The 26,985-nt window shown below is 36.5% G+C and overlaps 1 protein-coding gene and 1 long non-coding RNA gene across 52 annotated transcripts in view; one reads left to right on the forward strand and one right to left on the reverse strand.

Annotated features, from left to right (window-relative positions):
* The window catches only part of FUT8 (fucosyltransferase 8), a 472,318-nt gene that overhangs the window by 414,118 nt on the left and 31,215 nt on the right, over positions 1-26,985 (forward strand).
* LOC144330310 (uncharacterized) overlaps positions 14,873-26,985 on the reverse strand; it is a 29,663-nt gene continuing 17,550 nt past the window's right edge. Inside the window, exon 3 of the long non-coding RNA XR_013396361.1 lies at positions 14,873-15,007. This is a non-coding gene — a long non-coding RNA (uncharacterized LOC144330310). The remainder of the gene's footprint in view (positions 15,008-26,985) is intronic.

A 26,985-nucleotide genomic window follows, 5' to 3' on the forward strand; every position in this document is an offset into this window, starting at 1 on the left:
TTTCCCAAAATATATATTACAATTAGAGTTATCATTCTTGTTCAGATTTTGATATCTAACTTTACTTTTGAAAAAGTACAACTGCCAACAAGTACTGTATTAGGTATAAGTAATGGGCACATTTATATTTATAATGTTTTTAATTACAGAGTTTCTTTAAAAAAATGGATCACTATCATAAACAGGGAAGTGCATTAGTCATTCAGTAAAAATTTGAATGTTTCTAAATGCCATGGGGAGTATAAGGATGACTCTTCAGGAATTTGTCATTGAGTATCATGAGACCCATACATCTGTAAATGTAAAAAAGGAAAAAGGTACTGTCATAAGAGAGGTATAAAGTCCTGTGGGCCACCAGAGAATTGAAAATCTGTTTCTGGCTGAAGGAATTAGAGACTTCACTAGATCCATGAGCTGAGCTCTTAAAGAATGAAGAAGAACATCATCTACCGGGACAGATCCATGTCATTGATTTGGAGTCAGAAGTTATTAACTGTGTGACTTTGGGTAGTGTCCCTTAACCTCCCTGTTCTGTGTGCCTTACAGAGTTGTTATGAGCATTCAGAGTGATAATATATTTTACAGTGCTTTATATATTCTAAATCACCATATGTTATTATTACCACTTTAGTTTTATGGGAACAAAGCAAAATTATAATAATAGCATAATTGGGTTATAGAGTTTCAGCAGGACTTCTTTTAACTTTAACAGCCAACATTAATGAAACTCAGCTACTTGATGGCTTTTTGTGTAGCCATCCTCCCAAGGAGAGCCAGCTTTGACTGCCTAGCTCCCCCAGCCCACATGAGGATCATTCTCCACTTCTGTTGGGTTTTATTTAGGTTGCCCTGTAAAAATCTCAGTGTCTAGACTGATTAGACATCAAAAATATGCTCCTAATCAAGGAGCTGACCAGTTTCTCTTAGTTTCTGGGACAGGGTTGCCTTCTTAGATAGAGCCTTTGCTGACCCCAGTCAGAGAGCTCTCCTGACAAAACAGTCTTCAGTACAGTCTTCAGTTAGTCTTCTTAAGGTCTGCAAGTTGATAGGATGATGGCTGGGAGTAAAGGGGGATACTAGGAATAAACCATTTTGTCTTGGAGCTCTAATATGTGTATAACACTAAGAGAAGCAAAAATAGGCCCCTGGGAAGGCTCTACTCTGTGGGAGCGAACGCTTAGGAATCTGAACATACCCCAGGTGGGAATTTACAAGTAACTTTTACCTAAAAGTAGAGAGGGGTTTTTCAGTTAAAAGTGTTTTTTTTGTCTAAACACTAGCAATGGAATTGTACAAATCCTAAGGATCTGAATATTAGAAATACATAAAAGTGAGGGCCTTTGACTGAGAAAACATCCCTTTGGTACCTCTCTATTAAATAGAAGGAGCTACATAATGCCAGACCAGCAGAGATTATGTAAGCAATCAAAAACGTAGTATTGAAGCACTGTAGCATGATCCCGTCCTCTCTAGGTTTTGGGTCTTGTATATTATATTTGAAGCTATTATTCTGGGAGAATATAGTACATCTAGGTTCTGGCTAGGAATGAACTAGAACACTTCAGTGGGATTTTAAGGCATGGTGAAAAAAGTAGTTGATGAATGAGTAAATCACCAGTATTTTTCTTTCTTTGCTGCCACTGTCCATCTTGCTGTGTTCACTGAAATCAAATGTAGGAGTTGGGGAGTAGGTTAAATAGCTGCCTCTGCTGCTACATCTGGCAAATCTCGATCCATATAATTTAGAATTAATAATATGACATTGACAAAAATAGGCATTATACTATATGTTCTGCTTTTCTAGATTAGATCCAGTACCAACCATGGGGCCACCCAAACTGAGATATTAGAATCTATACAGCAATCTTTCTGCGTTCTTTGGAAATATAATACCTAGATTGAATTCAGAATGTGATATCTACATTTTAAAAGTTATGTGATGTCTCTATTTCAGAGGGAAGATTATTATTTTATGGCCTGTCATAAATGACCATCTTAGAGGCACCCATTTGTTTCATGTATGCATTAATAATGGAAATTGAGTTCATTCAACTATTGTAATTTTTGTACATCTGTATCATGATTTATATATTGCCTCATTGATGAACATATAAATTATTTCAAGTTTTTGCCATTATAAACAGTGACAGTGAGTATCTTTATGCATATCTGTTTGTGCATATATATTAATTTTCCTAGGGCAGTGCTTACAAACTTTATCACATTATACTATATGTAAAAATTATTTTTACTGCCCATATTATCATCTGGGGGATGGTGGCAAAGCTACAGAGGTCTCTGACAGCGTGTTACATGTAAAATCTTATTGTCTAAAAAAGGGCTTGACAAACTATGGTCCTCAGACCAAATTTAGCCCCCTGCCTATGTTTGTAAATACGGTTTTATTAGAATACATTCATGCCCATTAGTTAGTTAGTGTTTTGTCTGTGGCTGCTTTTACACCACAGTGGCAGAGTTGAATGGTTGCAACAGAGACTACATGGCCCACTGTATTAGTCAGGGTTCTTCAGACAAACTGAACCAATAGGATATATAGTGAGATAGAGCCTGAAAGATTTATTATAAGATCAGTACCTTATCATTAGCTCATACAATTATCAAGTCTGAGAAGTTCCACCATCTGCCATCTGCAAGCTGGAGACCCAGGAAAGCCAGTACTGTATTATAGTTAAAAGGCCAGACAGAGAGCTGGAGGGCTGATGGTGTAGATTCCAGTTCCAGTCTGAAGGCTTGAGAACCAGGAGTACCAGTGGCAGAAGATAGATTACCTAAAGATATTCTCATGTGTTTTCTTCCAGAAACTTTATAGTTTTAGCTTTTGCATATATGTCTATGATCCCTCTAGTGTTAATTTTCATGTGTCGCATAAGGGTTAAGGCCATTGTTTTCCATATTTTTATTCAGTTGTTCCAACCTTATCTGTTGAAAACTTTTCCTATTTGAATTGCCTTGGTGTCTTTGTCTAAAATCAATCAGTAATATATGGATCTATTTCTGGTTTCTCCATCCTGTTTAGCTGCTCTATTTATGTCTATCCTTACACTTAAATTTTTATCAGCCATCAAATATTTCACAGCATGTTGATTAGAAAGCTGTACATGTGCGTAGAAGTGGTATTGTTAGGTCATAGGAAAGTATCCATTTCTTTAACTTGCCTACATATGCCCATTCCCTCTATGGAAAAATTATTTCAATATCTCCTCTGCTCTCAGAATCCATCTCCTTTTAATCTGTCTTCCACAGTGCCATCAGAATGATATTTTCAAAACCAAATATGACTTTCTGTCCTTTCCTAAAGCCTTCCATGGCTGCTTAGCGTATAGAAACTCCTTGCTTAGAATGTAGGATATAAGCCCCTTCACATAAACAGCCTGCTTTTCAAAATGTGCCCTGCACTCCATAATTCACTAGTCCACCTACAACTGTATTCCTTGAAATGAAAGTTTTGTGTACTTTTATTGCTATACTGGGAATATGTAATTCTTTCTCTCTAGAGAATATATTTCCTCCACTTCATCCCATGAAATCCTATTTATCTTTTAGTATCATTCCCTTTGTGATATTTCCCTCCAATTGACCCAATGTTTTCACTGTATTTAAACAGTTTGTTTACATGTTTCTTTGACTATGTTGTGAGTTCTTTTTTTTTTGAGGCGGAGTCTTCACTCTGTCGCCCAGGCTGGAGTGCAGTGGCACCATCTCGGCTCACTGCAAGCTCCGCCTCCCGGGTTCGCGCCATTCTCCTGCCTCAGCCTCCGGAGTAGCTGGGACTACAGGCGCCCGCCACCGCGCCCTGCTAATTTTTTGTATTTTTAGTAGAGACGGGGTTTCACCGTGTTAGCCAGGATGGTCTCGATCTACTGACCTCGTGATCCGCCCGCCTCGGCCTCCCAAAGTGCAGGGATTACAGGCGTGAGCCACCGCGCCCGGCCGTGATTTCCTTAAGAAGTTTGTCCTATTTATTTTTGTCTCCTCATTGCCTAATACTGGCCAATACTTGCTCCTCGGTTTTCTTAAATTGAATAGTCTATGATAAGCAGAATGGTTCTTGAAAAATTTTAATCTCCTTCTGAATCTATCAAATAAAGAACATACCACCTTATCTATGTGATGCAAAGGTTTCTGGTGAAGAGCAAATGAAGTAATAGGCATGGAAATGTTTGAAGAATGTTTTAAAAATGTGATAGCCTTGTTGTTTATAACAAAATTTCACTAGAATTAATCCTCTTGGTTTCTTACCAGCTTTATTATGGTGGAACCTTACCTTCATTTTTTTGCATTGGTTAAAATTATCCTAATATTAAGACTTTAAAGATTTTTATTTCTAATGTTTTCAGTAAAACTGAAAATAACTTAGTTAAAAAATACTTTTGCATTTAAAACTATAGACTAATTAAGGCATTTTCTTTATAAAATCTCAGTTGTATATGTGTATGTGAGTGTGTTTTTGGATATCTTTGATTCAGTAAACATTGAGTACTGCTCAGTTCAAGCACTATGATTGTGATCACATTACAGTAGTAGCTAATATTTAGTGAACCATACTGTGTTACTGTGCTAAGAACATTACATATATTATCTCATTTAGTATTCACAATAACCCTTTTTATCCACATTTTATATAGGTAAGTAACTTGCCAGAGGTAGTACAGCCACTAAGATACAGAAACCCAGTCTGACTTCAAAATCTGACCTTTCAATGTTGTGCTCAGGGATCAGTAAACTACAACACCCACAGCCTGGTTTTGTAAGGCTTGCTATATTTTTAACAGGTTGTTTTAAAAAGAAGATGTGACAGAGACGTATGTGGCCTGCAGAGCATAAAATATTTACTATCTGGCCCTTTACAGAACATGTTTGCCAACCTCAAGATGGTTAAAGAGAGTCCCTGTAACTCCAGAAGCTCCCAATCCAAATAGGAAATAAACACAAACATTTTAAAAGTCTGCCTCATGAGGCAAAATTTGGTTAGTGATGTTATTATTAAGATTTAAACAAGAATCCCAAAGGCACCAGGCATGGTGGCTCATGCTTGTAATCCCAACACTTTGGGAGGTTGATGCAGGAGGATCGCTTCAGACTAGGAGTTTAAGACCAGCTCATCAACATAGTGAGACCTGGTCTCTTAAAAAAATTTTTTTTTAAGTTAGCTCGGCATGGTGGCACATGCCTGTAGTCCCAGCTACTTGGGAAGCTGAGGTAGGATTGCATGAGCCCAGGAGTTCAAAGCTACAGTGAATTAGGATCATGCTATTGCACTCCAGCCTGGGCAATAGAGCAAGACCCTGTCTCAGAAAAAAAAAAAAAAGGAACCCAAAGGGATTGGAGGTTGTAGTCATTCCAGCCAGAAAACTAGGAAGAAATGGCATTTGAACTGCTTTTGAAAAAGTTGTAAAGTGACCAGAAATCTTAGGTATACAAATCTGCACACCTGGAGTACTTGACAGGTGATGATAAAAATACTTGCCCGTGACATTCCAGGATACCAGAACTCCTGGGCATTATTTCTCCTTCTACTTCTTATTTGCTGAATTATGTAGAAGAGTGCATCAAAACATCTGCTTCTTAGTTTACCCTTTAGTCAGTTGTGAATAAAAAATTGGTTCTGATAGTTATCTTGTATTTTTCAAGTGAATCAAAAACAAATCTGATAGAGGGTGCTTCAGTGCAAGTATTTTTTAAGCTGTAAAAATGTGAAAATAGTAGTGCTTTAATTAAATAAACCTTGCATTTTGTATTCCGTCTTAGCTGTCATTGGATTAGCAAAACTGTAAACCAATGTTTACATTCACAGTAATTGCAATTTATTTATTTATTTATTTATTTATTTATTTATTTATTTTTTTGAGACGGAGTTTTACTCTTGTCGCCCAGGCTGGAGTGCAATGGCACCGTCTCGGCCCAATGCAACCTCCGCCTCCCAGGTTCAAGTGATTCTTCTGCCTCAGCCTCCCGAGTAGCTGGAATTACAGGTGCCCACCGCCACACCCAGCTAATTTTTTGTATTTTTAGTGTAGATGGGGTTTCACTATGTTGGCCAGGCTGGTCTCGAACTCCTGACCTCGTGATCTGCCCGCCTGGGCCTCCATAAGTGCTGGGATTACAGGTGTGAGCCACTACGCCTGGCCAGGTTTCTTATTTTTAGGAATTCAGCATGTAATTTTATAATACAATTGCATTAATTTGAGCGAAAAAAATGAAACCATGCTTTTGAAGAAAATTGGCAAAAGTTGTCAAGTTAATACAGAATTGCTTGTTAGGAAACTTTTTAATTGAATTGAGGAAATGACATAAGATCGACATTGTTATTACTCAACCGTTGGTTGTAAACAGTGCTAAAGATAGAATGAACACTACCATGAACGATTTATATTTTGTAAATTAAGCACACAGAAAAATATTAAAGTACATTGGGAGATGCATTTTCTGTCAGCATAATTTAGAGTGTGACAGTTAAATAATCAAATATTTAGATATTGAGGAATTTTATTCTCAAAGAGAAAAAAGGATAGATTACTTTATGTGGATTGAAAAATATTCCAAACACCAAAAATAAAAGCAGAGGAGGCATAAAGATTCCCTGATTTTACAGTTTGTATAGAATAGCATCCATTGTATGAGTAATGAATATTATGTCTATATTTGTGACATTTTTTAAAAATCTGATAATAGCTTCAAGCTATTTCTTTTTCTGAATATCATTAATATTAATATATAATCATTGAACTAATTAATGTGTATGTGGGCAAATCACTGTTCCCTATTCTATTGTGGATATATAATTTAAATTAAATGTTTCTCATTTGAATAAATGAAATCTCTTCTTGGAACATTTTTCTTAGCCTGAAAAGAATATACATTAATGATAAGTAGCAACTTTGGTTTCTGTGTTATATGTTGATGCAGATATTTTGGTTGGCATTGATATTATATTAAAATATATATATATATATATATATATATATATATATTTTTTTTTTTTTTTTTTTTTTTTTTTTGAGACGGAGTCTCGCTCTGTCACCCAGGCTGGAGTGCAGTGGCGCGATCTCGGCTCACTGCAAGCTCCGCCTCCCGGGTTTACGCCATTCTCCCGCCTCGGCCTCCGAGTAGCTGGGACTACAGGCGCCTGCCACCACGCCCGGCTAGTTTTTTGTATTTTTAGTAGAGATGGGGTTTCACCATGTTAGCCAGGATGGTCTCGATCTCCTGACCTCGTGATCCACCCGTCTCGGCCTCCCAAAGTGCTGAGATTACAGGCTTGAGCCACCGCGCCCGGCCTAAAATATATATATTTAATGGTATTTTCAGTTTGATAAAAAGGCTTCTATAATAACTATAATATACCCTTAAATATTTATCAGTACATATTCCTCTGTATTTTAGTATTGGAATTAACTATGTAATTGAGTGAAAACAGGAATAACCACAGATGCATAAAAAAACACATCTGTAAATTATTACATTTGCCATCTTTTATTAAAGACTGCCTTGCAATTCTGTTTCATGGAAATGAATTACCAGTAGGTCTTTAGAATATGCAAAAATGACAAAAAGAGAAGAAATAATCCTTCTCGAAAGATTTGATGTAGTATTTGAGTTGTGGCTAAAAAATAGTCTGAACCCTCGATCTACTCATATCATTCTTTAAAAATAATGGAAAGAAATGGTTCCAAAAGCTATATTTTGAAGATATTATCTATTGTCAAGGGCAAACTAGCATTTTAAAACTATTGCTTTGATATGGTTTAGTTTTGTGTCCCCACCCAAACCTCATCTTGAATTCTAACCCCCAAGTGTTAAGGAAAGAATCTGAGGGGAGGTAATTGAATCATGGGGGCAGTTTCTCCTGTGCTGTTCTTGTGATTGTGAGTTCTCACGAGCTTGGTAAGCACATCTGGCATTTTCCCTCTCTCACTTCTCTCACCTGCAACCATGTAAGACATGCCTGTTTTGCCTTCCACTATGATTTTTAGTTTCTTGAGGCCTCCCTAGTCCTGTGAAACTGTGAGTCAATTAAACCTCTTTTTTTTTTTTTTTTTCCCCGAGTATGTCTTCATAGCAGCGTGAAAATGGACTCTTACATGCTTTTTTGGTAAAACAGTATGTTATTATCCAGTTTCATGTTGAATTAGTTTAATTTAAATTAATCAAATGCCATTTTGTATTAGGGGCCACAGATAAGAGAAACTCACAGAAAAAGATTATTGAATCTGTGGATTTTTAAAGGCCCTTGCTCTGTCTCCTTTCCTGCCTCCTCTATATTTAGGCCAGTGACAAGAAATAGGAAGGTAAAAGCTCAGACTTAAAAAAAAAAAAAAAAAACTTATTTTACAGTCTTTTATCAATGGAGTATGAGACAACACATTTTTGCAAAGTACCACCCTATTTCCTAATTCAAAAAGGAGATTTGGACAGTTTTCCCTGGCACCACTGAAAGAAGAATTTGCTTTCTGTCAGTGGCCGTGTAGATCAGTGAGAATAATGCAGTCAACTCTCTTCTAAATTAATTTAAAGAAATGTAATTGTAGATAGTTTGAAATGGTAATTATTCAAAAAATTAATTTTCCTTCACTTTGGACAGTTCTATGCTATGCTATTGTAAGTTAACCCTATTACCGGAAAGGGGGTCCCAATCCAGACCCCAAGAGAGGGTTCTTGGATCTCACACAACAGTTTGGAGCAAGTCCATAGAGTAAAGTGAAAGCAAGTTTATTAGGAAAGTAAAGGAATAAAGAATGGCTACTCCATAGGCAGAGCAGCCCCGAGGGCTGCTGGTTGCCCATTTTTATGATTATTTCTTGTTATATGCTAAACAGAAGGTAGATTGCTCATGAATTTTCTGGGAAAGGGATGAGCAGTTCACGGAACTGAGGGTTCCTTCCTATTTTAGACCATATAGGGTAACTTTTTGATGTTGCCATGGCATTTGTAAACTGTCAGTGATGCTGGTGGGAGTGCCTCTTAGCATGCTAATGTATTATAATTAGCATATAATGAGCAGTGAGGATCCCCAGAGGTCACTTTCCTCACCATCTTAGTTTTGGTGGGTTTTGGCCGGCTTCTTTAGGCAAGTTGTTTTATCAGCAAGGTCTTTATGACCTGTATCTTGTGCTGACCTTCTTCTGTCTTAAGACTGTGATTTAGAATGCCTAACCTCCTGGGAATGCAGCCCAGTAGGTCTTAGCCTAATTTTACCCAGCCCCTATTTAAGTTGGAGTTGCTTTGGTTCAGATGCCTCTCACAACTCCAGAGTAGAGAAATGGTGAACAGAGGCCACCAGAAATGATGAGCAGAGGCCACAGTCTACCATGTGGAGAAGACACCGCAGAAATGGAGAGATTTTATATTTTTGTTGCAGTTGTAACCTCCAGCTTGCCCTTTTTGGCAGCTAGCTTTATTTAGCATTTTAAGCTTTAAGTTTGCCTCTGGTGCCTAGAATTGTTCAATTAAAATTTTAAATTTATTCTTATCGTCCTCTAACACAAAGCTTACTTATGCAATACCAAATCTAGCCTGAGACACCTGTTCTTGAATCGATTCTTTTTAAAATAATAAGTTCAATATGAAATAAATCTCTGCTGAAATGAAAGAAAGCACACATTATCATGGAACTATGGTTCCTGAAAGCTACTTAGGTAGGTTAATAGTTGAAGCCTATTAATGGATATGCCATATTATTACATTAAAGCCATTCTCAATGAAGGATTAAAGTTGTTAGTGTTAAGAGTTTTTTTTTTTTTTGTTAAGAACAGTCTGTACAATGATTGATTTTGTCAAAGAATTGAAAATGCCATCAAATACAGGTAGGGAGAGGAGCTTGTCAGTTTAAGTCTTAAAAATTCATCAATTAGCAAAGAACAAGAAACTGTTTTTTTAAGAGGGCAAATTTTATGTATCTATTTACCATGAAAGAGAACTTTAGAGAAGCTGTATTTCCACTTTTATCAAATTAGAACCTTTATGTCAATATTAACCAGAAAATTCTTAGTTACAAACTTGAAAACATCTATATTGAAGGACCGTTATTCTGTCCATTCAAACAGAACAAGTTTCTTCCCAGGTTGAGAAGTCTTAGGTAACCTGTGACTCATGCTTTAATTAAAACTATTTCTTCATATGGCCTTTCAGTTGAACTGAAAAGGCCTTAGATTTAGTAGAATGCTCTCTTTGTGTGGTGTTTTTTTTGTTTTTTTTTTTGTTTGTTTGTTTGTTTTTGGAGACAGAGTCTTGCTCTGTCACTGAGGTCGGAGTGTAGTGGCATGATCTCGGTTCACTGCAACCTCCGCCTCTTGGGTGCAAGCCGATTCTCCTGCCTCAGCCTCCCGAGTAGCCAGGATTACAGGCGCGTGCCACCACACCCAGCTGATTTTCATGTTTTCAGTAGGGATGCGGTTTCACCCTGTTGGCCAGGCTGGTCTCAAACTCCTGACTTCAGGTGATTCACCCACCTTGGCCTCCCAAAGTGTTGGGCTTACAGGCGTGAGCCACTGCGCTGGGCACATTTGACTTTTGCATATCAACCTTGTATCCTACAGCCTTGATATAGTTACTTATTAGTTCCAGCAGGGTTTTTGTTTTTTTGCTGCTTTTTTTGGGGGGGGGCGTTGGGGGTTGGCAGGGACAGGGGCGAGTTGCCAACTTTTGGGATTTCCTACATAAATGGCCATATCATCTGTAAACAAAAATAGTTTTATGTCTTCCTCCCCAATCTGTGTACCTTTTCTTTCTTTCTTTTGTCTTATTCCATTGACTTCCACTACTGACTGGCTTCTTTTATTTTTAGTGTTACATAGGAATGGTGAGAGGGGCCATCCTTCTTTTGTTCCCAATTTAGGAAGAAGGTATCAAGTTTCTCACCATTATGCAGTTTGTTAGCTGTAGGTTGTTTGTAGGTGTTTTTTCTTGCTTAGAGTTTTTAATCAGGAATAGGTGTTGGATTTGGTGGACTACTTTTCTTGTATCTATTGATATTATTAAATTATTTCTCTTCTTTAGCTTGTTGATTTGATGGACTATCGTAATTGACTTTTCAATGATGAACTAGCACTGGATGTCTGAAATAAATTCCAATTGGTCATGGTGTATAATTCTTTTTATACATTGTTAGGTTTGATTTGCTAATATTTTGTTGAGGATTTTGCATCTACATTAATGAGAGCTATTAGTTTGTTTCCTTTCTTGTGATGTCTTTATGTGGTTTTGGTATCAGTGTAATGTTAGCCTCATAGAATGATTTAGGAAGGATTCCTTCTGTTTCTATTTTCTGGAAGAGATTACACAGAATTGGCATCATTTGTTCCTTAAATGTTTGGTAGCATTCACCAGTGAAACAATTTGAGTGTGGTACTTTCTGTTTTGGAAAATTATTGTTCATTCGGTTTATTTGATCAATATAGAGACCTATTCAGATTACCAGATTCTCCTTCTGTGAATTTTGGTAGATTGGATCTTTCAAAGAATTGGTTCAATTCATGTTAGCTGTCAAATTTGTGGGTACAGTGTTCTCCGTAATATTCCTTTATTATCGTTTTAATGTCCATGTGATTAGTTGTTGTGGCCTGTCTTTTATTTCTAATATTAGTAATTTGGGTCTTCTCCCCTTCTTTCTCGGTTAGCCTCACTAGGAGTTTACTCATCTTACTGACATTTTCAAAGAACTAGCTTTACAGTTTGTTAATTTTCTCTGTTGTTTTTCTGTTTTCAGTTTCATTGATTTCTTCTGCTTACTTTGGATTTAATTTGTACTTTTTTCTAGTTAACTAATATGGAAACTTAGATAATTGGGTTTAGCTTTTTCTTCCTTTTCATTATATGTATTCAGTGCTATGAATTTACATTTAAGTACTACTTTTGCAATGTTCCATGAATTTTAATGTTTTGTTTTCATTTAGTTTAAAATATTTTTTATTTCTTGACATTTCTTTGATTCTTGTGTTATAAATAACACAAAGTGCTTCACCTATCTTTTTGTTAATGATTTCTAATTAATTCCATTGTGGTCTGAGAGCATACTTTGTATGATATCTGTCCTTTTAAATTTGTTAAGGTATGTTTTGCAGGCCAGAATATTGTTTATCTTGGTGAAATGTTCCCTGTGAACTTGAGAATAATGTGCGTTCTACTGTGGCCAGATGAAGTATTCTATAAATAAGTTAGATTGATGGTGCCGCTCAGTTCAGCTATATCTTTACCAATATTCTCCCTGCTGGTTATGTCAATTACTGATAGACAGCTATTGAAGTCTCCAAGTATAATAGTGAATTTGTATATTCTCATTGCAATTCTGTAAGTTTTTACCTTATATAGTTTGACAATCAGTTGTTAGGTGCATTATACATATTAGAGATAGTTGTGTCTTCTTCAATAATTAACCCTCTATCATTGTATAATGCTGTTTATTGCTGATAATTTGATTTTTATTCATTTTTTAAAAAAACTTTGTTTTTTAATATCAGGGCTCAGGTAAGATATTGCTGATAATTTTCCTTGCTCTGAAGTCTACTTTATCTGAAATTCATAGAGCTACTCTAGCTTTCTTTTGATTTGTATAGCATGGTATATTTTTCTCCAACTTTTTACTTTTAACCCTGGGTATATCTTCATATTTAAAGTGGGTTTTTGTACCTAACATGTAGTTGGGTCTTGCTTCTATTTTTTTTTTTTAATCCACTTGAACAGTCTCTGTCTCTTAACTGGTATATTTTGGGCTATTTACTTTTAAAGCAGTTATTGATATAGTTGGATTGTTTCTATAATTGTGGCTGTTTCCTATTTGTTGCCCTATTTTTGTTTCCTTTTTAAATCTTCCTCTGGTTTTCTGCCTTCTCTGGTTTTAATGGACCATTTTATAATGATTCCGGTTTTTATTATGTCTTAGCATATCAATTATAACTTCTTTTAGTGGTTGCCCCAGAGCTTACAATATATATTTACAACTAATCCAAGTCCACTTTCACTTAACTTTATATATCCCTTCATGGGATATATAATGCCAAAACCTTAGAGTATTCCTAATTTCTCTCTCCCATCCCTTAAAGCATTGCTGTCATTCACATCAGTTATCCATAAGCTATGATCACCAAATACATTGTTGCTAGTATTATTTTGAATACACTGTAGATAAATTAAGAACTTAAGATTTCATTTATACCTCTCTAACACTCTTCTTTATACATATTTGAGTTTATGATCTATAAAATTTTCCTCCTCTCTGAAGCTAGCAACAAATTTCCTGTTTTGTTTGTCTGAGAAATTCTTAATTATCCTTCAAGAGTGAAGGAGAAATATTGCTGAATGCAGAATTCTAAATGGGTGGTTTTATTCTTTCAAAAGAATTAAAACGTCTTTATTCTATTCTACTATCTTCTTGCTTGCATGATTTCTTGAAAAGAAGAAACATTTGATTTCTTGAAAAGAAGAGGAATTCTTGTTCCTCTCTAGATAAGGTTCCTCTAGCCCAGTGGTTTTCAAAATTTTTTTCTGACTTTCTACAGTTTGAATATGTTATTCTTAGGTGTAGTTTTATTTCTTTGGGGGTTTTTTGTTGTTGTTTGTTTGTTTTTTGTATGGATACTTGATGTTCTTTAGGTTTTATAGATTTGTGGGCTAGTGTCTCTCATTAATTTTGGAAAATTCTCAGGCATTATTATTTCAGAAATTTTTTCTTTTTGTTTCTTCTCCTCTGGTACTCTCATTACATGTATGTCCACCTTTTGTAAATTGTCCCACAGTTCTTGGATATTCTGTTCCATCCTTTTAATTCAGTTTTGTAAGTTTATGTTCACATATCTTTAAGCTGATTCTTTCCTTGGTCATATCCAACCTATTACTGAGGCCATTAAAGGCATTCTTCATTTCTGTTATGGTATTTTTTTATTTCTAGCATTAAAAAAAATTTTTTTCCTTGGAGTTTCCTTCTCTCTGCCTACATTACTCATCTGTTCTTACATGTTGCCCATTTGTTTATTATTAGAGTTTTTAGCATATTATTCATAGTTAAATTCCCAGTCTGTTACTTGCAAAATCTCTGCAATATCAGAGTCTGGTTCTGATGGTTTATCTCTTCAGACTATATTTTTTGCCTTTTAGCATGCCTTGTAATTTTTTTATTGAAAGCCAGATGTGAAGTATTGGATAAAAAGGAACTGAAGTAGATAGGCTGTATGAAGTTTTCTGTTTATCTGACTAGGAGTTGGGGTGTGCTTACTGTTAGCCATAGCTGTGGTATCAGATGCTAAAATTTCTTCTAGCGTCCTTGTTTTGGTCTCCCTTGTCTTTAGACTTTTTAGAGATTCCTGAAATAGGCAGTTCTTTTAGCTGTAATTTCTCATTATTGTTCATCAGCCTTATTGATATGATGGTATGGTTTGTGGGGAGGAGGAAGTATTCTGTAGTAACTTGATTAGGTCTCAGTCTTTTAGTAAACCCGAATTGGGTATTTCTCTTCCCGCTGATGGGTTAGGCTTTGATGAAACCCCAGTAGATTAAGCTCTGGTAAACTAGTTTTCCTTTAGGCCATGCATTGTTAAGGAGAACAAAGAGTTCTGTGAAGTATAAATTGAACTACTACATGAAAATTATCTGGAACTCAAGAAAATTATGTTTTATTATAATGATAGTAATGATCACAAACAGCTATAAAAAGGAATATGAGGCTGGGCATGGTGGCTCACGCCTGTTGCCTGTAATCCCAGCACTTTGGGAGGCCGAGGTGGGTAGATCACGTGAGGTCAGGAGTGAGGCGGGTGGATCACCTGAGGTCTGGAATTCGAGACCATCCGGCTAACATGGTGAAACCCCATTTCTATGAAAAAATCCAAAAAATTAGCTGGGCGTGGTGGCGCACGCCTGTAATCCCAGCTACTCCAGAGGCTGAGGCAGGAGAATCACTTGAACCCAGGAGGTGGAGGTTGCGGTGAGCTGAGATCACGCCATTCTGAGATCACGCCATTCCATTCCAGCTTGGAAAATAAGAGCGAAACTCCATCTCAAAAAGAAAAAAAGGAATATGAAAATAAGTTGGTTTTAAATGTAATGTTGAATTTTTGTAACTTCTGTTATAATGTGTAGAAGTACTCCAAGTGAGATTCTTATAAATGAATTTCATTATTTATTTCAATATGAAACCTACAAAATTCTGAATGGAGGGACAGACATTCTAGCAATAATACATGCGTAGCATAATTTCATCTGGCTCTGCACTTCATATAAAAATTAACCATAACTTCTTACATTATTTAATAACTAAAATATAGATTCTATACTCTTTATCGAAACCCCCAAAGATCATTCTTTGGGTTCAGGAAATCAGAGTCAACTGCCTGGAAAAGTGCACAGTAAAATAAAAAAATTAACAAAAGGAAGAATAATATCTCTTTTCCTGTCATGTACTATTTCGGTAGTATATATTTATGAAATAGTTGATGGGTCTAAGGCACAAGACCTATATATTTCTGAAGTATTGTGCAAGCAGTAAGAAGAATAGAAGTGTCCATGTAGCTTAGCAAGTATTTATATTCCCTTTTTGTAGGTAGTTGAGGTCTTAAACTATTATCTAAGAAACTGGTAAAGTTCTTAAATAAAGGTAGAACCTGAGTAATATTAACTGTTTTGCATCGTAAAGTAATAAAACTGTGGCATTTGCAAATCTCAAAAATTACCAAGAATGATGCAGTTGTGATGCTGGATGGTAGGTTCATCTACTGTCTAGGTAAGTGATTATTTCCTATAGCAAACTGTGGGATCCCTGTTAGGTACGGCACGTTATATTATTAAGTTCATTTATTCAATTATGCATTTATTTTGTGCTTTTTGTGTGCCTGCAATAGTGGTAGTTACTAAGGCAACAAAATGAATAGGTTTATGTTTATGTCCTTGTTCCAGACTTACAGGGGAGACAGATACACACAAAAACATACAGTTTGCTAAATGCAATGATTGAGATACCTCTGAGAGTTAAATTTCTGAACAATTTAATTCCTGAAAGCCAAAGGTTTACTGTACCACTTCTGTGTGGAGTGCCTATCAAATGTTGGGACCAGGGATACAAACTATTAACTCTCCACAGCCCATCTAATAGAATCTGTTTGAGGAATACACCCCTCGCTCTCTTGTGTATGTCATGTAAACACTCCCTCCCTTCTAAACACACACACACACACACACACACACACACACACACACACACAGGCCCATGCAGAAACACATGCCCATTCACAGCTGTTCCTAACCCTGGGCAACTAAACCTTTAGGCCGGGCTCTGCCAATAAAATTCCCTGTTTAGAGGTAGTGTAACCTGGTAGTGAGCTCTCCAACTCTGGAGTCTGACTAGTCTGGATTCTGACTACTCCTTCACTAGTCATCTATAAGTGTACTTGCTCTACAGGATTGTTCTAGTGATTAGAAGAAATATTTCTAAGCATGTAGCACACTGCTCAGCACATGGTCTTAGTGTTAGAATTATTACAAGATAGGGACTCTAGTTTACATGGAGGTGAGACTAAGCTGTAAAATCTTGTAGACTGATGCTGATATCTACAAGATGGGCTCTGAGCAAGAGATAAGTCACTTAGCAGAAAGGAGAGTATAGCAGAAACACCCAGACCCCACAGCCACAGAGAAATGGGTAAGAATTGCAGATTTCTCATTGCGGAAAGATCAGTTATACTTTCTGCTCTTCATCTCTTGGCAATTCCATTGTATTCTTTCAGTAATCTTTCTTTTCATTTGAGCTAATTTGTCTAGGTTTTTATTCCTTACAACCAGTATCCTTGACTAACACCGTTCTCAAAATATATTTACTGGTTTTTTTATAGAGTTTAGAGGAGATAATCATACACAAGTTATGTTCTATGTAGTACTAACTTCTGAACTCCAATATTCTTTATGAATTATATATTCTGGTCTAACCCAGCAGGTAGCATTATTAGGCATAAGTAATATTCTGTTCTTCCTCTTCTTATCCTTTTCTGGTTTCTGTAGTATATCTACCTCTTATCTCCAATATGGCAAGGAAAAGAAATAATTTGTTGGTACACAAAGAAAAGGCATCCTTTAGAGCCAAAATGTAACATAATCTGATTATGTTGTATATGTTGTTTCCTGTGCATTGAAGCCTAAGAAGAGCATTTTGGGTCATATCACTGATTCATTCCATTCACTACTGTGATTAACAGTGATTCTCAGTGACTTTGTAGGACATATGGTTGCCATCCATGACATCAAGGCCTGAATATTCATATTTTCCCCCAAACATATCATCTCAGACTTTCATATTCTGTTGTGATCATTAGTTCTGTAAGAATTTTACATTTTGTATAAAACTATGTTTTATTTTACATGCTCTTAAACTGCTTTCTTTTCTTTTCTTTTCTTTTTTTCTTTTTTTTTTTTTTTTTTGAGACGGAACCTTGCTCTGTTGTCCAGGCTGGAGTGCAGTGGTGCAATCTTGGCTCACTGCAAGCTCCACCTCCTGGGTTCATGCCATTCTCCTGCCTCAGCCTCCCAAGTAGCTGGGACTACAGGCACCTGCCACCACACCTGGCTAGTTTTTTTTTTGTTTTTTTTTTTTGTTTTTAAGTAGAGACGGGGCTTCACTGTGTTAGCCAGGATGTTCTCAATCTCCTGACCTCGTGATCTGCCCACCTCGGCCTCCCAAAGTGCTTGGGATTACAGGCGTGAGCCACCGTGTCCGGCCTCTTAAACTACTTGCAATGAAAGGGTCCTAATTCTAAGATTTGAACCCCCATCCAAATATTTGGATTTTTGTAAGCTTTGAACATACTGCCTCTCAGCGTTCATCTTTTTAGATAGAAGAGAATCATCCTATTGTCATTTGGGAGATCCCCACTCTCTTAAATAAAATTATTTGTCTTCTTTATTAGACCATTCTTTGAGCTGCAGTGGTTGAACCACACAAATTTATACATAACACATTATGATTGTCCCTATTCATGTGCGTATGTCCGACTTAGTGATCTGTTGAATTAACTTAAAAATGATTTCGCGTCCCCTCTAAAAGTTCTTTCTCTAATCTTAATCTTTTATAAATTTCACTGACAAGAATAATGTTAATTTTAATAATAATCAGGGCTACATAGAACATAACTTGTGTATGATTTATTTCGTCTAAATCAATTTATTTCTGAAAACATAAAATATTTGTATTCATCTTGTGATTCATTTTGGATACCATCAGTTATTATATCCCAAATTTTGAATCATATCCTCAAGAGTAGATACTTTAATTTTTAAGGTCTTCATGAGTAAACTGAAATTTTTTATCCCTAATTATGTCACTTAAGAAATTAAAGGAGGAAGTATATTTAAAGATGGAAGCAAAATATGTGTGCTTTAATGTTTAATAGTTAGAAGTAAGTGTTTAAATAGATAATAGGAAGAGTGGTTTACAAGTTTAATAAACCTCTTTATAATAAATTTGCTCCTGGGTTTTCAGTTCTGAAGTAGGCTATTTTTCCTTCATGGAAAGCTTATTGTGTAATTTTACATAATTATTAGAAAATAGGACTGTCACAGGACAGCTGATTTCCATTCTCTGAGGGTATTATTAACTCTTAACCATGAACTTCAAAATAACTAAAATGCACCCTAAATGTGTCATACAAATAAATTAAATTTGAGATAAACTGTCTTTAGCTATTTGTCTCACATGTCCATGTGAAGAGACCACCAAACAGGCTTTGTGTGAGCAACATGGCTGTTTATTTCACCTGGGTGCAGGCGGGCTGAGGAGTGAAACTGAAAAAAAAGAGTCAGCAAAGGGTGGTGGCTTATCATTAGTGCTTATAGGTTTTGGGATAGGCAGCAGAGTTTGGAGCAATGTTCTCCATTGATCCAGGGGATGGATCTCACAAAGTACATTCTCAAGGGTGGGGAGAATTATAAAGAACCTTCTTAAGCGTGGGGGAGATTACAAAGTACATTGATCAGTTAGGGTGGTGCAGAAGCAAATCACAATGATAGAATATCATTAGTTAAGGCTATTTTCACTTCTTTTGTGGATCTTCAGTTGTTTCAGGCCATCTGGATGTATACGCACAGGTCACAGGCTTAGCTTGGGCTCAGAGGCCTGACACTATTCTTTTTCTTTCTTTGGGAATCCTAAAATGACAACTTGTGAAGTTGTTAAGCCACAATTCACATCCACTAATTGCTTTATATGGATATACATGATGATGCATGTTTGAAGTTCATATCATTTATGTAATTTCCTAGATCTAGTACACATTATAGAGAGAAATTTGTACCTTACCCATAGGAACTTCTCTAGAGCCCCTCCTTTTACCATGCTATTTAAACTCACACCTGGAGTAACCACCCCACCTCTCCCTTTGTTATTCCATGAAGAGTCATTTTGATTCTCACTGAAACTATGATAATGGAGTAGAAATGGAATAGGACTAAAGATTCTGGAATCAGAATGTCTGGGTTCAACTCCTGTCTCTGATTCCCAGCTAAGTGACCTTAAATAAGGTGCTTAACCTCAGCTATAAAATGGGAACTAGAGGCTAGGCATGGTGGCTCACGCCTGTAATCCCAGCACTTTGGGAGGCTGAGGCGGGCAGATCACCTGAGGTTGGGAGTTCGAGACCAGCCTGGCCAACATGGAGAAACCCTGTTTCTACTAGAAATGCAAGATTGGCTGGGCATTGTGGCACACGCCTGTAGTCCCAGCTACTCGGGAGGCTGAGGCAGGAGAAGAACCCAGGAGGCAGAGGTTGCTGTGAGCTGAGATCGCGGCGTTGCACTCCAACCCGGGCAGCAAGAGTGAAACTCCATCTCAAAGAAAAAAAAGGGAACAAGAAAGTACCTCATCACAACTTTGTGGATTAATTGAGATAGTGCATTGGAAACATTTAGTGTATGTAGTACCTCGCATACAGTTGGTTCTCAATAACTGTTAGCTCTTAATTCCAGTTACTAATAGAGAGCTGGGACAAGGAGATATAAATGCAGTGGCTGTGTTAGAAGCATCTTATAGCATGGCTCATTAAGAAAAGGTGAAGTAGTATATGGAAAAAAAAAAGAGTCTGGCCCTTCATCCCTGCCAGAATCTTTATGACATCAGATGAATATAGGAGTATGGTAAAATGATTTGGAGCTATCAGGTAAGATGTTGTGGCCCTATTGGTAAATAACTGTCTACAGGTTGAGACGCATGTTACATAGGGTAGATTTTTTTTTTTTTTTTTTTTTTTTAAACAGAGTCTCAGTCTGTCGCCAGGCTAAAGTGCAGTGGCACGATCTTGGCTCACTGCAACCTTCGCCTCCTGGGTTCAAGTGATTCTGCTGCCTCAGCCTCCCAAGTAGCTGGCACTACAGGCGCACACCACCACACCCAGCTAATTTTTGTATTTTTAGTAGAAACGGGATTTCACCATGCTGGCCAGGATGGTCTCGATCTCTTGACCTCATGATCTGCCCGCCTTGGCCTCCCAAAGTGCTGTGATTACAGGCGTGAGCCACCGCACCCAGCTTAGGGTAGAAAATTTTAAGTAACCTTCTAGACAAGGAAGTGGCAGAAGTCTTCCTTTGTAAATTCTAGTACAAGTTCTAAAGAAAGTTATGGTGATACTGTCTTTGTTTTAAGCTCAAATGAGAAATTATATGAGAAATATAATATCAAGTATCAAATCTGTACAAAGCATTGTCTTTTAAAGCAGTAACAAGCCAAAGACTCCTTCCCACCATATCAGACATCTCCTCCTTGCCCGGTTTGCTACATATATCTTCTTCCCTCTTCTCATTTGCATGCACTGTTAGTTAAGGTTTCATGCCTTTTGCCTCATAGTTCTTTATCTTCATTTATGGATATCCCCTCCTCTTCCCAGTTAAACCCAAAAGGGTAAAATATAGCCATTTTTTTGAGTAATACCTTTACACTATTTGTTTCAGCTATGCCACCAGAAGCTATAGATTGTAAAGTATTAATTAGCTCTCTTTCTAGAGATTTTACGCAGCCCAAAAGGAAGGGAGAGTGAAGTGACCTATGTCAGATCATCAGCAGCAGTGACAGTAGCAGCTGTAGTTTGGCACATAAGACCGTACTGCACACCCCATCTTCTTTCTTCCACAATGGAAGCAGGGGCAGCTGGGGAAAAGATACATTCTGCAGTCTGAGATGGCAGCACAAGAGTTAAAAGATGGGAGTGTGATGGTAGGGTGACCATTGGAGCTACTGGTACCTTTTAGATTGGTGGAATTTATGATACTAGGGAGATTTGCTGCTCCAGTTCCTGTTTTAGTAGGCTAAGATGTATGTCTCTTCTATCAGCAATTTGTACAGCACTTTAGCTATACAATACTAAATTAAGCTATACAGTGTTACACTAACTGCCCTCTTTCCTCATGTTCCACAGAAGTCTTAAGTGTTTTGTTTTTGCTTCCTTTAACATGACTCTGCATTTTCATTTCCTTCTCTTATGGTGTGGCCAAAATTTCTAGTTAATAATTCTTGTATCTTAGGGTATTAGGATTGACCTTTACCCTATAATGAAGAAACCCAATAGGTCTCCCTGATTTAATGTAATTGGATGATAATTTAGCAGAAAAAATACAAATAGCCTTAAATCCATTGTGAAACATCTCATTCGTAACTCCTCAAGTATGCTAATTACAGAGGCAGCTGTAAAATTCATCCAGAGAAAAAGGAATCCAGTGTACTAACTGACAGCTTCATCCTGCGAGATCCTGATGGCATACCTGCTTATTCTAGTTGTCTCTTTCAGGGATTCTCAAGGAATAAAGGGCCTTGAGATCCTCCCCACTGGCTATTTCTTTCAAGGGGCATGACATGTAGTGAAGGAATAAGAGTAACATAAGAGTGGAATTGTGATTTTTTTTTTTTTAATAGGGCAATGGAGGAAAGTGAGGCTGGAGTTTAGCTCTTGGGTAAATTTGATGAAATTAAGCCTTGTCTTCCTACTGCTTTCTGTTCCTATATTCTTGTTTCTTGCTACTGAAGAGAAGCTGTTCTAGTATCTTTGGGATCCTTTGAGCCGAAAGGAGGTTCTAAGTTAGGAGAATGTACTAACTAAAAAAAAAATAGAACAAACAAAAAAACTCCCTCAAACATCTGGCCATGGACTTACAGGGCCTTATGAATCATCAAAGAGACTGTTGGCAGTATCCCCTTTATCAGCAAGCTGTCTGTAGTCTGCAATCTCTTGACAAAGCAACTTTTATATATGTATAAGTTAAATGGCTAACTTTGTTTTAGAAACATTAAGAGTGGCTTCAGGGAGCCTTCTGTTTAGTAGCATGAAGCAAACAAACCTCTTTTGTCTTTTTTCTTTTGATACTGTCCTGCCTGCCTTATCCTGAACTTCTTAACTCACTAAGATATTACCTGTTTTCCATTAGCCATTCTTTTAACTCCCAACCCAGAGTTAAGTCTGTCAGAATATCATTGAGATCAATTAACCATGAGTTTAGTTGCCTTTGCAAGGCATGTCTGTTGCTAGTAAAAGCAGCAGGTACCTCATAAGAATGCTGCCCAGTCATTCCCAGAGTATGATAAGCCAATTCTTAAGAATGTTGCTAACACTGCACTATGTTTCATATGATTCAGTTTAGAATTTTTTTATTCAATTGGTTGAAGGCTTCAAGTTGACAGTGATAATAGTCTTTCGAGTTGTCGCCTAAGTAGCAGTGATAGAATTCATATGACAGGCCATAGTTGCTCATTCAAGTTCAAGAAGAGATCTCTAGAGGCCACAGTGGCTGAAAAACAAAAGGAAAGTAGCCTAGATGTTCACTTTTTAATAGTATAATATATCCTCCCTATTTTAAGGGAAAAAAGATCTCTGTCATTAAATGAGGATATAAATATTTATGTTATCATTGTTGAAATCCCAAAGAATAGACCTTACACATTTCTGTGTTCATTTTAAATGGCTGTCTTTTGTGTCCAAGTTAAATTTAAAAAGCTCCCCCATCCCTCTGAAAGTCTCACTATAGCTAGTTAGCTTTCAGACTTGAACTCCTTTTACTCTTGCCTCCTCTTTTAAAAAGTCTTAGATAGTTCTCTAAGAACCTAATCAGAGTCATACTTGACCATACACTGTTAAAGAAAATGTGTATCCTAGAATTCCAGATAGTCTTTGTAGATATAAATTAAACATACAAATCGCTTGCTATAATATGGGCAGAAAGTGTTGCTGTTTTAGACAAGTAGCTGCTATTCTGTGTTTCAGTACAGAACAGAGTTTTGGTCAAATCAAGGTAGTGATGACAGAATGTCAGAACTTTACAGTAGCTAGGAGTCTCTACTCTTCATTGTAGTCATTTGTTGAATATTTTGAAAAGGCTGCTCATTGTTTTATTGTCTGTGGTAAGCAGCATGAATTAGATATACTTTGGGCATAAAGTGCTCACTGAAATGGGGTCTTTTCAGATATTTTTTCAGATAATATGATATTTTGGCGAACAGTCTCTTCCTAGATCAAACTGTAGCTGGCCTCTTGAGAATTCTTCAGCAGAATCGACCCCAAAATAAAGAACTAACATTTTTTGAGAATTACTTTGTGTCAGCCATTGTGCTAAGCTTTCTACATGTAACATTTTATTTCATCCTTAAAATAACTTGATAAGTAAGATACTATTATCAGTCTCATTTTATAGATGAGTATGGTGCTAATATTAATGCCATTTTCCAGATGAAGAAACTGGGATGAAGTTAAATATAACTTCTTCAAGGTCACACAACTGGTAAGTGATAGAGGATTTGGACGCCAGTTTTTTATTCCAAAGCCCATACTCTCAGCCACTACATGCTACAGTCAAAGACTGCATGCATAGGCATTTGCCTTAGTATATTTTGCTTGATGTGCCTCTCTGCTCCAGCCTGCAGCAAGACTATGGGTTTCAGCGATCTCCCCTTTGCTGAGGGCAGATAAGAGTGTTACCTATCCTTAGCAAAGAGAATGAATGACCTTATAAAACAGGATTATTAACCAGAGGAATGTCATAGTCCGTTTGGGCTGCTATAACAAAACACTATAAACTGGGTGGCCTATAAACAACAACAGTTTATTTCTTGCAGTTCTAAAGAATGTTGGCACCAACAGATTCAGTGTCTGATGAGGGCCTGCTTCCCCATGGGTGATAACTTTTTGCTGTATCCTCACATGGTAGAAGGGGCAAACAAGTTCTCTAGGGTCTCCTTTAAAAGGTTATTAATCCCATTCATGAAGGTTTTGCCTGCTCTTATGACTTAATCACCTCTCAGAGACCTCCTAATACCATCACCTTGAGAAGTAGGGATTTCAACATATGAATTTGAGAGGAAAATAAACATTCAGACCATGGCATGGAGATAGACTTGAAAATGGGTTCCTGAAATAATCAGTAATAACCATGTTAATTGATGTTGAACTGGGTTAGTTTGTACTGATTCTTTATAAATGTATAGTGTTAACTTATGTATGATTTTTACATATAAAACATTTTCTTGCTGGAGGGTTGGTACAGTGTATTCTTTTAGAGCCTTAAAGTCTTGATGGAATGACAGGGCTCTCTTGATTAAACTGGCCATACTTAAATTTTTTTTTTTAAATATAGATTCCAAAATGGCTGAACTAATTTACATTCCCACCAATAGTGTACAAAGGTTCCCTTTCCTCCACATCCTCGCCACCACTTGTTACTGTCTTTTTGGTAATAGCCATTCTAACAGGTGTGAGGTGATACCTCATTGCAGTTTTAATTTGCATTTCTTTCGTGATTAAAGAGCATTTTTTTCATATATATGTTGAACCATTGTTCTCTTCTTTTGAGAAATATCTATTCAGATCCTTTGCCCATTTTTTAATTGGGTTATTTGCTTTCTTGCTGTTGTTGTTTGAGTTCCTTATTATTATAGGTATTAGCCCTTTGTTGGATGTATGGCTTGCAAATATTTTTTTCCAATTCATGGATTATCTCTTCACTCTTGTTTTCTTTGCTGTACAGAACCTTTTATTTTGATGCAATTCCAATTGTCTATATTTGTTTTTGCTGCCTGTGCTTTTGGAGTTCTTTCCAAGAAATTGTTGCCCAGACCACTGTCATGAAGCTTTTCCCCTCTTTTCTTCTTATAGTTGTATAGTTTCAGATCTTAAAGTCTTATAAAAATTTTGAGTTGATTTTTGTATGTGGTATAAGATTACCACATAAGATTCATTCCTCTGCATATTCAGTTTTCCCAATACTATTTATTGAAGAGATGAGACTTTTTGCATTTGTGTGTTGGCACCTTTGTCAAAAATCAATTGACCGTAAATTCTTGGGTTTATTTCTGGGCTTTCAGTTCTGTTCCATTGGTAGATATGTCTGTTTTTATGCCAGTATCATGCTGTTTTGATTATAGTAGCTTTATATTTTCAAATCAAATGAGTCTGGTGCCTCCAACTTTGCTCTTTTTGTTCAAGATTGCTTTGGCTATTTGGGTTTTTTAGTGAATTCATACATATGTTAGGATTGTTTTTTCTATTTCTGTGAAAAATGACATTGGAATTTTGATAGAGATTGTATTGAATCTGTAGATTGCTTTGGATAGTGATATGGTTAGACTTTGCATCCTTACCCAAATCTCATCTTGAATTGTAATTCCCATAATCCCCACATGTCAAGAGGCCTGGTGGATGTAGTTGAATCATGAGGGTGGTTTCCCCCATGCTGTTCTAAAGATAGTGGGTTATCACAAGATATGATGGTTTTATCAGGGGCTCTTCCCTCTTCACTTGGCACTTCTCTTTACTGCCACCTTGTGTAGAAGGTGCCTTGCTTTCCCTTCACCTTCTTCCAGGATTATAGGTTTCCTGATGCCTCCCCAGCCATGCTGAACTGTGAGTCAATTAAACCTTTTTCCTTTATAAATTACCCAGTCTTTGGCAGTTCTTGATAGCAGTGTGAAAATGGACTAATACAGATAGTGTGGACATTTTAATAATATTAGTTCCTCCAATCCATGAACATGGTACATCTTTTTTTACTTATTTGTCTTTTTAATATCTTTTGTCAATATTTTATAAGTTTTCAGTGTATGGATTTTCACCTCCTCGGTTAAATTTCCTCCTGTTTCATTTTTTGATGCTATTGTAAATGGGATTGTTTCCTTAATTTCTTTTTGGGATAGTTTGTGGTTAGTGTAGGGAAACACTATTGATTTTTGTACATTGATTTTATAACCGGCAACTTTACTGAATTTGTTCAGCAGTTCTGATAGTTAAATAAGCCAGTCACAGGAAGACAAATACTGTATAATCTCAATTACATGTGATATCTAAAAATGTTGATCTCATAGAAACAGAGTAGAAAGGTGATAACCAGTGTCTGCTGGGGTGGAGGGATTGTGTGGGAGGGGATGGGGAAAGGGGAGATACTGATGAAAGGGTATACAGTTTCAGTTAAACTGTAGGAATAAGTTTTAGTGGTCTGTGGTACTGCATGGTTACCACAGTTAATGTATATTTCAAAATTGCTAAAAGAATTTATTTTTAATGTTCTGATTACAAAAGAAGAAAAAGTTGGTGAAATAATGGATATGTTAATTAGCTTGATGTAATCTTTCTACAATGCATATACAAATATCAGAACACCACATTGAACCCCATAAAAATACATACACAATTATTAATTTTCAATTCAAAATAAATTAAAACAAATATGTAGGTTTCATAAAGTAGGATGTAGTGTAAGTAATGAGTAAACACTAGGGTCTGATCTTGGCCATTTTATTAACAATATTACCTTTGATAATTTATTTTAATCTCTCTCAGTCTATTTCCTCTGTAAAATGGAAGTTTGAATAAATCTTTGTTTCCCAAACTCTGAAAGATTACTAGAGATGATTTTAGGTGGGATATGAGATTACTTTAGGCAGTGCCTTGATAAAACATTAAAATAAACATTGAATCACATAGTGAGAAAGTTATTCCTTTTTCAATCTTTCTGATTACGTCAAAA

This window comes from Macaca mulatta, chromosome 7, assembly GCF_049350105.2.
Source record: "Macaca mulatta isolate MMU2019108-1 chromosome 7, T2T-MMU8v2.0, whole genome shotgun sequence".
In the NCBI taxonomy this organism is placed as follows: domain Eukaryota; kingdom Metazoa; phylum Chordata; class Mammalia; order Primates; family Cercopithecidae; genus Macaca; species Macaca mulatta.